Genomic DNA, 13,151 nt, shown 5'->3' with positions numbered 1-13,151 from the left:
GTCCGGAGACGGTGTGTTTTTGGATGACCAGGGGATGCTATTATTCGACCCGCGCACCATCCGACACCCACGTTCCTCTGAATGGACGCTGCCAGATCATCCGGCAAAATTCATCCACTGAAAATACATCCACTGGGGCCGAATGCCCCAGACCGCTGATCCCCGATAAAGTGGCACTAACGCCCGAATTTGATGACACGATGGTGGTTTTCATGTCACGCATGGGCAGAGACCCACGCAAAGGGGTAGAGAAGGGCATGAAAGCGGCACAGGACAAAGTGCTGGATCTGCTCGGCCCCATCGCTAAGATTCTGTATTTCGCTGACCTTGCCCTCAGCCAAGACTCACAACTGGACCCTCACGTCATACGCGAATGGGCCCAACGCGCAATATGCCTACTGGGCAACGCTAACGCCGCACTTTGCGTCGAGAGACGCAGATCGGCGCTGATAAGGATTGATAGCAAGCTCCTGGAACTGGGGGCCAAGGAATTTGGACCAAAGGCCCAGGGCCTACGATTTGGTGATGCCTTCATCGCAGAACTCAAAAGACATGTGAACCTTTTCACTACCTTAAACAAGGCTCAAACCTCCCTCAAGCAGGTGTTCCACACTCCACCCACGAGGTGTTTTTGGAAGGGCTGGTCGACAGTGGAACCGTGCCGCCAGCCAATTTTGGACCTCAGGTTCCAGATCATACCCGCAAACTTTGAATTTCTTCCCGTCCTCATCGCAAAGGCCCTCAACATTCCGAAGAGCAGGGAGGACCAGAGGTTTCAGAGGCCGTGGACGCGGCCGATTCAATAATGGTGAGTCCATCTGTACAGACCAATGTCCCAAAGTTTATTGCAGGCAACCTATCTTTTTTCTTCCAGAACTGGGAGCGGATTACCAAGGACGCCTGGGTCCTCCAAACGGTACGCGGCTTCGTAATAGACTTTGCCGCGCAACCCATCCAGACCACTCCCCCCCCCCCGATACACATGTCGTCAGAACAAAACCGACTGGTGGACGAAGAGATCCACGCACTCTTCGAGAAGGGCACGATTCAATACGCGCCAGACGGGGGAGGCTTTATAAGCAATATCTTCTTGGTCAAGAAGAAGACGGGCGAGTATCGTCCGGTTATCAATCTCCGACAGCTAAACTCTTTCGTGATCTACAGACACTTCAAGATGGAAGGAATACATCTTCTACAGGACCTTCTCGTCAAGAATGACTGGTTTACGCGCCTGGACCTCAAGGACGCGTATCTCACTGTTCCCGTGGACAGACGCTACCGTCGATTCCTCTGTTTCAGATGGAGAGGACGGGTATGCCAATTTACATGCCTGCCGTTCGGTCTCAGCTCGGCCCCGTGGTGCTTCACGAAGCTGTTGAGACCAGTGATGGCTCGCCTCCGTACAGAGGGCATACGGTGTCTCGTATACTTGGACGATTTGCAGATTTTTTGCGAATCCGCGTCCAGGCTACGATCGAAGACGAGATTTGTAGTTCACTTGCTGGAATCTCTGGGATTCGTGGTGAACAGACAGAAGTCGTCTCTCTCTCCATCCCAGTCGGTACAATTCCTGGGCTTCGACATCGATTCGAGGGAATGCGTACTGCGCCTCCCCTCGAAAAAGATTGCCTCGATAAGGAAGGAAATCAGACAAGTCTTGAGGATGGACTCGATACCTCTCAGGATGCTCGCTCGGATTGTGGGACTCCTGTCCTCATCCATACAAGCGATATTCCCGGGCCCTCTACACTACAGGGCCATGCAATGGCTGAAAGCGGGATATCTGCGCACAGGACATTCCTACGACCACGGGATTCCCCTCACTCAGGAGGTGGGATCGGAACTGCGATGGTGGTTGCTACACATACAAGCCTGGAACGGCAGAGCGATCTTCGGCCCCTCCCCGGACTTCGTTGTGGAATCGGATGCCAGTTTGTGGGGATGGGGCGCTCACTGCTCTGAGGCCTCCACGGGAGGCCCATGGCAGGGAGAGGAGACCGACCTACACATCAACTGTCTGGAGTTGATTGCGGGTTCCTTCGCCATACGCAGCCTGGCCAAGGACAAGTTGAATTGCTGTATCCTACTCCGTATGGACAACGTCTCGGCGGTGCAATACATCAACTGCCTGGGCGGAGCAAGGTCCAAAGACCAGACCGAAGCCACGAAGGACATTTACAGCTTCTGTCTACGAAGGAACATCACAATACAGGCGGAATACCTCCCAGGAGTCTCCAACCTGACGGCGTACTGGTTCTCCCGACACTGGAGAGACACCAGCGATTGGAAACTCAACAGGGAGATATTTCAGACACTACGACAGCGGATGGGCCCGCTATCAATAGATTTGTTTGCCTCAAGGACCAACCACCAACTGCGAAGATACTACAGCTGGCTTCCAGACCCGATGGGCGAAGCGGCGGATGCATTCCTTCAGGACTGGCCCTCTCATGGGGCCTATGCCTTCCCTCTGTTCTCTATGATCCCACGGGTACTACGGTACATGCGCACCCTCAGGATATCGCTCCTGCTCATAACGCCTCTCTGGCAGAGTCAACCGTGGTTCCCAGATCTCCTGGAGATGTCCCACGACCATCCCATTCTGCTTCCAACCTTGCCACTCCTCCTGTCGGGACCTCGAGGGGAACCTCACCCCCTTGTCCTGGAAGGACAACTGGAACTGGTGGCCTGGACGATTTCAGGGGCTCCTGGTCGGTCCACGGCCTATCGCAGTCTACTAAAGATCTCCTGTGGGACTCATGGGCTCCGGGCACCAGGAGATGTTACATCTCCGCCTGGTCAGCCTGGAGTGATTGGTGCGTGGAAAGGGATTCCGATCCCTTTACTGCCCCTGTCCCACTGATACTCAATTACCTTGCTCATCTTTTCTCGACGGGTCGATCGTATAGATCCCTTAACGTGATCAGATCGGCCATTTCAGCGGCGCACGTCCCAGTACAAGGCAGGCCAGTGGGTCAAGACCCGCTGGTATGTCGTCTACTGCGGGGTGCCAGACTTACGAGGCCCCCAGCACCCAAATATTCCAGCCTCTGGCAAGTGAATCGAGTGCTGGATTTCCTTCGGGGCTGGCCGGACAATCCTTTTCTATCGCTGAAACAGCTCTCAGCCAAACTGGCCCTTTTGTTATGCCTCGTCTCTTTCCGATGGTTGTCAGATATTAGGGCTTTTGACGTGGACAGTTTCTCTCTCACTCCAGAGGGAGTCACCTTTTCCATTGCAAGACGGACTAAATTCGTCCTCTGTGTCTTATCCATATTTCGAATCAGACTCCAGACTGTGCGTCGTCAAGACACTTAGGAGATATATAGAAATCACAGCCACCCTCCGGCACTCCTTGACGTGCCAGCTGCTGATTTCCTACGTTAGACCTCACGGCCCAGTGTCTGCGACGACCTTGGCCGGATGGGTTCACTAGTTACTAGAGCTGGCAGGAATCAAGTCTAGCTTTGGAGCGCATTCGGTCAGAGGGGCGGCAGCATCCCAAGCGTTCTTGGCAGGCGCCTCCCTGGCCGACATTATGCGTTGTGCAGACTGGTCTCGGGAAAGTACGTTTCGGACTTTCTATTTCCGCCAAATTTCGCATGCTTCCTTCACACTAGTTAGGCCTAAGCTTTAAAAATGCAAATATGAAGCCTCCTGTCATGTGGTAAAATTGAAGATTATATTAGCTTTAGTGTACTAATAATCTTAATTTTAGTAATGACAGGAGGCGAATATTTCCCGCCCTATAGAATTCCCCCCCAGGTTATCTAGGGTTATACAGGATTATGTCTTAGTGCTCAGGTAAGCATGCAGGCTCTTGTTTGTATATGTGTTTCTTATTAGGTACGTTGTTTGTTATAATGTATGGATTGTATAACTTATCAGATTTCCTTAAACTAGGTTGTGGTTTTTTATGTTCTCACACGTTATGCTTTTAAAGTCTTATGTTTAGCTATAGATTATGCATCTTAATATCCAGTAGTGTTCAGATCCTTAATGTTTATAATATGTGGACATATTGCCACGCCAGAAACCTTTCACTTTTTTCTTTTTCTTTCAGCGTGAACATCTCTTCTGCAGGACGAAGACAGGACGAAGACTCGTCTTCCACACCGTCACACCATGGATCCACCAAAGTTTAATTCCCTAATATGTTGTTGAATTGTTAATTTGATTTGGTTATGTTTGACTGTTATTTATTTTTCGCCTCAAAGAAAGAGGAAGTGATGTCATAGACAGGCCATTTTATGGGCAGCATATCTTTTCTCTGATTGGTTGTTACTGTTTCTATGCTGCTGGAGTTTTCAGTAAAGAAAGATATGCAAATATTCGCCTCCTGTGATTACTAAAATTAAGATTGTTAGTACACTAAAGCTAATATAATCTTCAATTCGCAAGCACTATATTTGACCCTGTAACTCTCCAAGACACCATAAAACCTGTACCAGGGGGGTTACTGTTTTACTCGGAAGACTTCGCTGAACTCAAATATTAGTGTTTCAAACTGGTAAATTGTATTACAACTGATACCGGAGAAACTGACGGAAGCGAAGCACAGAGAGATGGACACAGGTTTCTTCAGGAAGGAAGAGATTCTTTATTGGATCACCGATCGGGACTCAGAGGGACTAGCGTCACCAAAATACAGCAAGTTCTGAGTCCCGGACAATAGTGCAGGCTCCTTATATAGGCACATAACTCCTCCCATATTAAGCTCCACCCGCACATTCTCTTAACCAATCAATACAAATAAGAATTAACTTCCTGCTTGACCGCATGGCTTGTCCAGCACAATGGAGGAGGGGAATACTACATCCTGTATTCTTGCACATGCTCCGTACACTACTGATCGTATCTTGCCTCGTGCAACCAACTGATCGATACGTCAGCATATGCACGTACACATGCCACGTGGTAATCTCGGCCTACTAAATTTATTTTTACCGAGATTCCACCACACAACGATGATATTTTAAGTAAAAGTGACTTTTTTGCATTTTTTACAAACGAACTGTACTTTTATGGACTATATTATTGTTGTAATATGTTTTACTGTTTTAAAACACTAATATTTGTGTTTAGTGAAGTCTGCCAAGAATAACAATACCCCCATGTACAGGTTTCATGGTGTTTTGGAAAGTTAGAGAGTCACATATAAGGCTTGCATTTCATTTTTTTGACATTGAAATTTGCCAGATTGGTTATGTTGCCTTTGAGAGCGTATGGCAGCCCAGGAATGAGAATTACTCCCATGTTGGCATACCATTTGCAAAAGTAGACAACCCAAGGTATTGCAAGTGTGGTATGTCCAGTCTTTCTTAGTAGCCACTTAGTCACAAACACTGGCCAAATATTCGTTTTTTTGCTTTTTTCACACAAAAACAAATATGAACGCTAACTTTGGCCAGTGTTTGTGACTAAGTGGCTACTAAAAAAGACTAAACATACCACACTTTCAATACCTTTCGTTGTCTACTTTTTCAAATGGTATGCCATTATGGGGGTAATTCTCATACCTGGGCTACCACACCGTCTCAAAGGTAACATTACTAATCTGGCAAATTTCTATTTGAAAATGGAACGTTCTATATTTGACCCTGTAATTTTCCAAAACACCATAAGACCTGTTAATGGGGGGTACTGTTGAACTTGTGAGACATCGATGATTACAAATATGTGCATGTTTTTGCAGTAAAACCTAACAGTATTATGACATTCACAGCTAAAATGTCAGAGGGAAATACAAGTTTTAAAAAAAATCTTATTTTCTCACATTTGTTTTAAATTTTATTCATAATAAATTAGGTTCCATATATGAATAGTTAATGATAAATTAAAGCCCTGTTTCTCCTGAACAAAATGATATATAATAAGTGTGGGTGCATATAATATGAAAGAGGGGAACTACGGGTGAACAGACATATAGCGCAAATTCCAGTTTTTGTTTACGTTTTGTTTTGATCAGAACGTGCACTATTGACTCCGTCCTGAAGGGGTTAAAGAAAAACTCCAGTGCCAGGAAAACAATCCATTTTCCTGGCACTGCAGGTTCCCACTCCCTCCCACCCCCCAATCCCCAGTTGCTGAAGGGGTGAAAACCCCTTCAGTCACTTACCTGAGGCAGCGACGATGTCCCTCGTCGCTGCCTCCTCCTCTGCGCCGCTCCTCCTTCTGAATCCGTCGGCCGGTGGGCGAGACTGATCCCGCCCACCGGCCGAGGAGACCTAATGCGCATGCGTGGCAATGCCGCACCTGCGCATTAGGTCTCCCCATAGGAAAGCATTGAAAAGATTTTCAATGCTTTCCTATAGGGAATTGAGCGACGCTGGAGGTCCTCACACAGCGTGAGGACGTCCAGCGACGCTCTAGCACATCTGTGAGCTATGAGTCAGGAAGTTCCCTCTAGTGGCTGTCTAATAGACAGCCACTAGAGGTGGAGTTAACCCTGCAAGGTAATTATTGCAGTTTATAAAAAACTGCAATAATTACACTTGCAGGGTTAAGAGTAGTGGGAGTAGTTGGAGTGGGAGTAGTTGACACCAAGACCACTCCAATATGCAGAAGTGGTCTGGGTGCCTGGAGTGTCCCTTTAATGCTTCTGTATATGAAGTGATCACAATAACACTTATTTTTCACTTTTTTTTTTTTAATGAACAATTTGCCATCTGAAAAGCACATGAAAGGATGCTGTATGATTTAAAAAAAAAGAACACACTACATGAAGTTCCTGTTCACTAAAGTGTGTAGTCATGAATGTAACCAGTAAAACTTTGTTTTTACAGCCACTGGTTGGCCCATACATATTTTTAAACTTGTTTAATTTTGTTATAGCATGTGTTTTTTAACTTGTCTATAATACATATTTTTGTATGACACTTGTTATGGATAAAATGCCTATTTATTCTGTGTATCTGTGTTAACTGTCTGTTAGAGTAAAAGCTTCCCTTCCCCCCCTCTGTGTGCTCAGTAACTATTTCCTCTGCAAATTCCTCCCATCCTGCTACCTTCCCCCCTTTCCATCGAGCAAGCCTCGTGTAACAAATTCCTGTGTTAAAGGAACAGCTTCCTTTACTAACTCCTCCCCCACTTCCTTTGTGCAACTAAAAGATCTATAGAAACATGCCACGTGTAGTAAAATGGAGCTGGAATGGGGCTGGGATACAAAGAAATGTCATGTGATGATGCTGGGGTCACGCCCCTGGCCCCTCTCCTATGGTGGTTGCTGGTGTGGGTGCTCCCCCCCGCGGCCTGTCTCCTAATGGGGCCTTCCCTGTGGCCCCTGCTCCTGGGGGCTGCGATGGTGCCGCCCGGCATTCCTGCCTGCCGGCTCCGCTACCCCCCCCTGATGCTGCTCCTCGGGCCCGGTTGAGGAGGTGGAGCCCGGGCCTGAGGCTTCAGCCGACCACGTGTCTGAGGCTCCAGACACGCGGCCTACAACTGCCGCGGAGGATGCGCGGCCTAATACCGCTGAGCAGGACTTGCGTCCTCCCCCTCCTGCAGCCCGATCACGGGCGGCGGCCTTCGCGTTGGGATTCGTGCCGGAGGCTGTAGTAGGCGGGCGGCGCATCCCGCGCCTTGTGCGGCCGGCCAAAGGCCTTCCTGAACCGCCGCATGGCGGGCGCGACGGCGGGGCCTAGGACGGGGCCCTGGCGGTGAGTGGGCCCTGCGGAGCCGAGAGGGGTCTGCTTACCTGCCGTTGGGGGTGGGGGGAACCTCTCCTGAGGGCCTCCTCTGCCAGTGAGGATGGCGCCCGCGGGGGTCTCTCTCCCCTGCCTTTTTTCAGTCCCCCTCCCTTCTCTGTCTCTGGTTTCAAACCCCCCCCCGTTGGCGTTTCGGGGAGAGGGGCCTCATCTCCTCCCCTGGTGTCCCCCTGTTTTCTTTATTTTCCTGTCGGTCCTTCTTTCTCCCCCCCCTCCTTTTTTCCCCTCTCTCTGTTTTCTTCCCCCTTCCACTCTCTGTTTCTCTCCTCTATGCCCCCCCCCTTTTTTCTCTTTCCCTGCTCTTACCTGTTCCTGGGTCTTCTCTGACTTCTGTTCTTCTCTCTCTGCCTTCTGTTCTTCTCTCTCTGCCTTCTGTTCTTCCCTCTCTGCCTTCTGCTCTTCCCTCTCTGCCTTCTGCTCTTCCCTCTCTGCCTTCTGCTCTTCCCTCTCTGCCTTCTGCTCTTCCCTCTCTGCCTTCTGCTCTTCCCTCTCTGCCTTCTGCTCTTCCCTCTCTGCCTTCTGCTCTTCCCTCTCTGCCTTCTGCTCTTCCCTCTCTGCCTTCTGCTCTTCTCTCTGGTTACTTACCTCGGCTGCCTCCTGGTGGCACATCCTCTCCATGACCTTCTCACAGGTCCTGGCTGCAGTTACTAGAAAATGCCCAGCAGGTGGCACCTGGAACATCTTGGAAGAAAACAGTGGAAGCTGATTTCAATGTCTTCTGCCTGGACTTCTACGCTTGTTATGCCGCGGATGGTGCACTGGACATTGGCTGGTGAGTACGTTGTCCCTTCTTGCAATCTGATCGGGTCCCTTTAAAGCTGGGGGGGGGGGGGGGTATTAGTGCGCAAAAAAAATAAATGGAAATTTCATTAAAAAAAACAAAAAAAAAAACACAAACAAACAAACAAAGAAGTCCTGAATGAATACCTGAATAGATTGAGGAATAATAGATTCACAAAAAAAAATGAAAAAGAAAGAGGAAAACGGTACCTGGACGCCGCTTACCTGGGAGTCCATTCCGGTTATTTAACCCCCCACCCCTTTTTGTCAGTATTTATCATATATTATAGTACAGTTTCCTGCAGCGTCCTGCGCAGCTAATAGCGTTGGCGTTGCCTCCCAAGGTATGCGGTTAGGGTGGCTCTGGATGCTGCTGCGGGGAGCACCTGCTTGACTTGCGTGTGTCGCGTACTACTAGGGAGCAGTGGTGAGGGGTGTTTTCTTAGTGATATGTTCCCTCATGCCACAGGGGGCCCTGTGCTTGGGGGGGATTCCAGGTGGTGTGTGGGGGGGAAATGCCATAATTGGTTGCGCAAGGAGTGTGTCAGGGCATCGTATGTTATGGATAGCATTGTCGGGGAGAGGGCTGTTCTGCCATCCGGACACTCTCTGGGACGCGTGTCGTTCCTAGGGTGAGCTGGGTTGGTGGGAATTTGCAGATGGAGAATTGGGTTCTCGCGCCGTTCCAGCACGAGGGTTCCGGTCGCAGGGATCCCGTCCCACGCGTTTCTTTATGCGGGCGTGGGTGCTCTCCGAGCAGGACCTTTCGGCCCATATGAGACTTCCTTCAGGGGTGCGGGAGCGGCTTACCAAGAAAGCTTGGTAAGAGGGGCATGGTCAATATCGCATGATTTCTTATTTACTCGGTTGTCGTTCCATCCACGGGGTTAGGTATGGGAGGGCATGACACATTGGTCTGCGTGGTTAGGACTGCAGGGCTCTGGGGCCTTCCTGACAAGGGCAGCGGTATAATCGGATTTCCGTCTGCTGCCGATGCGCCCGGCAGGTTGTTATTTTCTGGCCCGTATTTCTGACAGTCAGTGTTCTGTGGCTATGTGCCCCCCACACGGGTGGCTCTTAATGTCGCCCTCCTGGGTAAGCTAGCCTTGCCTGTCGGTGTTGCCTTTGGGGTGGTATGGGGTTTTCCTTTTGGGCCTCCGTTAATGGTGGCTTTTGCAATCAGGCTCCCTAAGTCCCTTCCACTGACTTCCACCTGTTGCCGCTGCAGCGGGTTTGGTTTTTTTTGGGGCCTAATTCATTTTTCCATGGTGTGCTGACTCTTGCTCGGTAAGCTGGCAAGCATTGGGGCTCTTGCTGACTCTGGCTGTCTTGGAGCCTCCCCATTCTGGTGGCATGGTAGGCGTGGGGTACCCAACTCCCGGACAGGTGGGTAGTTCTTCCTTTGGGACAATCTTGTGGTGGTACCCTCTACCCCCGTGGTACCCTGGTTGTGGCCCCCAGCTCGGCGCTGCTTGAGTCTGGAAGTGTCTCGTCAGGCGGGGTTTTTCCCGGGGGGTTCTATCTTGTTCACGGTAGGACGTACTTCGGGCTCCGCGGTGCCAAATTATAAGGCAGTGGAGACGTGGTCGCTCGGTCTAGCGGACTGATGAAGCGGGTCCATGGGTCGATCTCTGAGGAGGCGTGGGGCCCTCTACAGTTAAGTGTGACCGATCAGGCCGGATGAGAGCATTTCCTTGGCGGCTTCCCATTCATGTTACGGTCATCTGCAGGTGGGAAGGGGTTTTGGTGGATCGAGTAAGCATCGGAAGGGACTTCCTTCAGGCTTTCGCCGCTCGACGGAGTTGACATAAGCAGGCCCTTTCTGCTTTCTCTTGAGGTAAATTGAATGCACATGGTACTGGTTAGGCTCCTAACAGGGTGTGCTAGGTTCCCAGGATAGTTGGAAATATACAGTCCCAATTGGGGGGAGCGCCGGGTTCCCACACGTGTCCTGTTTTTTCTTCGGTGGGTTCTATTCCGCCCCTGGGTTATTTGGCCTCCTCTCCCCTTGTTTGGTTCTCGAAGCCGGGTTTTCTCGCCTGCGTCCATGTCGTTGGGGCTAGAATTCATGGGTAAGGATGGTGGTGAGTTCAGGGGGTATTCAGTCCGGTTTGGGGCGGCTACAGACGCCGCCAGGCTGGGCGTGATTGTGCCACTGGTTCACATGGCTTGGATGGTGGGGGTCAGGGTGGTAGGTTCCTTGGGTTCACCCTGCCGGTCTCCAAATGGATTTCTCCCCGTGGTTACTGTCTCCTCCCCTCCCCCCCCCCCCAGAATAAAGAGGGTGGGATGCTCATAAGTCATTTGGGACAGGAGGTGTGGGGTGAGTGATTGGATCTTATGCCTTCGGGAGTGGAGGTTCGGTGGTCTGGCGCCTGATACATGAGGGAAGTGTGGCTCCTCCTCTTCCTGGGTCAACTGTCCCGCCTCCTAGGGGTAACGGTTTTTTTTGTCATCTGTCTGGGTGGAATGATCTGGATTCGGTGGCTGTTTGGGATTTGGGTGTTCTTAAATCTGGACATGTTACGCATTCTGTTTCTTACCAGATAGCTGAAGCTATCGCCCGTTCCTGTTGGCAGTGCGCTCAGCAATGTGAGTGCCCTGGTGCGCTGCCGTCGGAAATCGGACAAGATTGGTTTCTAGGTTTGGCTTGGGGGATTCCAGTTCGCCTTGGGGTTTGGCCGGATGTGGCCTAGTTATCTCGAGGGGATGGGTGCGCTTGCTGGAGGTCGGACAAGGCCTATGTTAACGGTGCACTGAGGAAGACTCCGGCTGGAGTTGAAACGCGGTTGCTGCTAGACCAAAGTATTGTATCTGGGACTTTTTCTTCTTTACTCTGCGGTGTTTTATTTAGGCTTTGTGCCTAGTATATTTTACTATTTATACACTGCTTATTGTCCCTGTTTTAATTGTTTATTTGTTCAATAAATTTTGGATTCTGCACTTTGTATCCTGTGCTGCTCCCCTCAAGGGTATTGTTTTAGCCTTTTTAGGCTCCCTCCTGCATATTATATAGAGCCTGGGACGACTTTAAATCCTGCGAGTTTTACTCTACATAAGGGGTCTAGCATTATGTATGTATGTATATTTATATATATATATATATATATATATACATTTTGCACTGTTATGTTATTTGTGTTTTTTTTAGATTGATCCCGAATTGTTATTTCATTTACTGGTGCGGTATTTATTCTATGTTAATCTAGAGCCGCAAGAAGTGGTGGAACAGGCCATGGCTGGTTGTGGTGGGGTCCCCCGCTGATTTTAGGTGTAAAACAGCGGGGTTGTGGCAGGGGTATGTCCTTGCCAATTGAGTTTGAGAGGTTACGTTTAAGTATATGGAATGAGATGAACACGTTTTTAAGGTCTCAACCTCCCCTGCTTCAAAGGTTTAACATTAGGTTGCCTGAGGTCTCGTGCCTATCGAGCGTGGATAAGGTCGGCTGATGGCGGGCACTGGAAAGATATGATTTTATGACGAGGGGGAGGTGAGAGGAAGTGGTGATTAGGAACCACTGTATGTTTATTGGCAAGGACGGTTGGGTCACTGTATAACACTATGTGTGGAGTTATATATGTATATATGTTAATTTATGCTTATTTATGTCTAACGTTTTGGTTACAGAAAAAGAAGAGATTTAATAAATAAAGTTATGGATGTGTAATTTAGTTTGTGATAATAAATGCTGTGGCCTGTTTCATCCATACTAAGTGGTCTGTCGTTATTGGGGGGTTGAATGGGGTTAGATTTTGTTCTAGGCTGCATCGCGATTCCCCACTACGTACATACATGCAAGTCTTCTCCCCTTCCCAGGGCCGGTGCAAGGATTTTTGCCGCCCTAGGCAAAAGTAAAGTTTGCCCCCCCCCCATGTGACATCACAATGCCCCACCCATATGACCTCCCCCTCCCTCCTTTGTCACTCTCTTTCTCCTCCCTCCCTTGTGACTCTCTTTCTCCCCCCTCCCTCCCTCCCTCCCTCCCTTGTGACTCTCTTTCTCCCCCCTCCCTCCCTCCCTCCCTCCCTTGTGACTCTCTTTCTCCCCCCTCCCTCCCTCCCTTGTGACTCTCTTTCTCCCCCCTCCCTCCCTCCCTTGTGACTCTCTTTCTCCCCCCTCCCTCCCTCCCTTGTGACTCTCTTTCTCCCCCTCCCACCCTCCCTTGTGACTCTCTTTCTCCCCCCTCCCTCCCCACTCTCTTTCTCCCCCCTCCCTCGTGACTCTCTTTCTCCCCCCTCCCCACACTCTTTTCCTCCCTCCCCACTCTCTTTCGCCCCCTCCCACCCTCCCTCCCCACTCTCTTTCTCCCCCTCCCACCCTCCCTCCCCACTCTCTTTCTCCCCCTCCCACCCTCCCTCCCCACTCTCTTTCTCCCCCTCCCACCCTCCCTCCCCACTCTCTTTCTCCCCCCCTCCCTCCTCCCCACTCTCTTTCTCCCCCCCTCCCTCCTCCCCACTCTCTTTCTCCCCCCCTCCCTCCTCCCCACTCTCTTTCTCCCCCCCTCCCTCCTCCCCACTCTCTTTCTCCCCCCCTCCCTCCTCCCCACTCTCTTTCTCCCCCCCTCCCTCCTCCCCACTCTCTTTCTCCCCCCCTCCCTCCTCCCCACTCTCTTTCTCCCCCCCTCCCTCCTCCCCACTCTCTTTCTCCCCCCCTCCCTCCTCCCCACT

Source organism: Pelobates fuscus, chromosome 1 (assembly GCF_036172605.1).
Source record: "Pelobates fuscus isolate aPelFus1 chromosome 1, aPelFus1.pri, whole genome shotgun sequence".
In the NCBI taxonomy this organism is placed as follows: Eukaryota; Metazoa; Chordata; class Amphibia; order Anura; family Pelobatidae; genus Pelobates; species Pelobates fuscus.
This window is presented reverse-complemented; position numbering follows the sequence as displayed.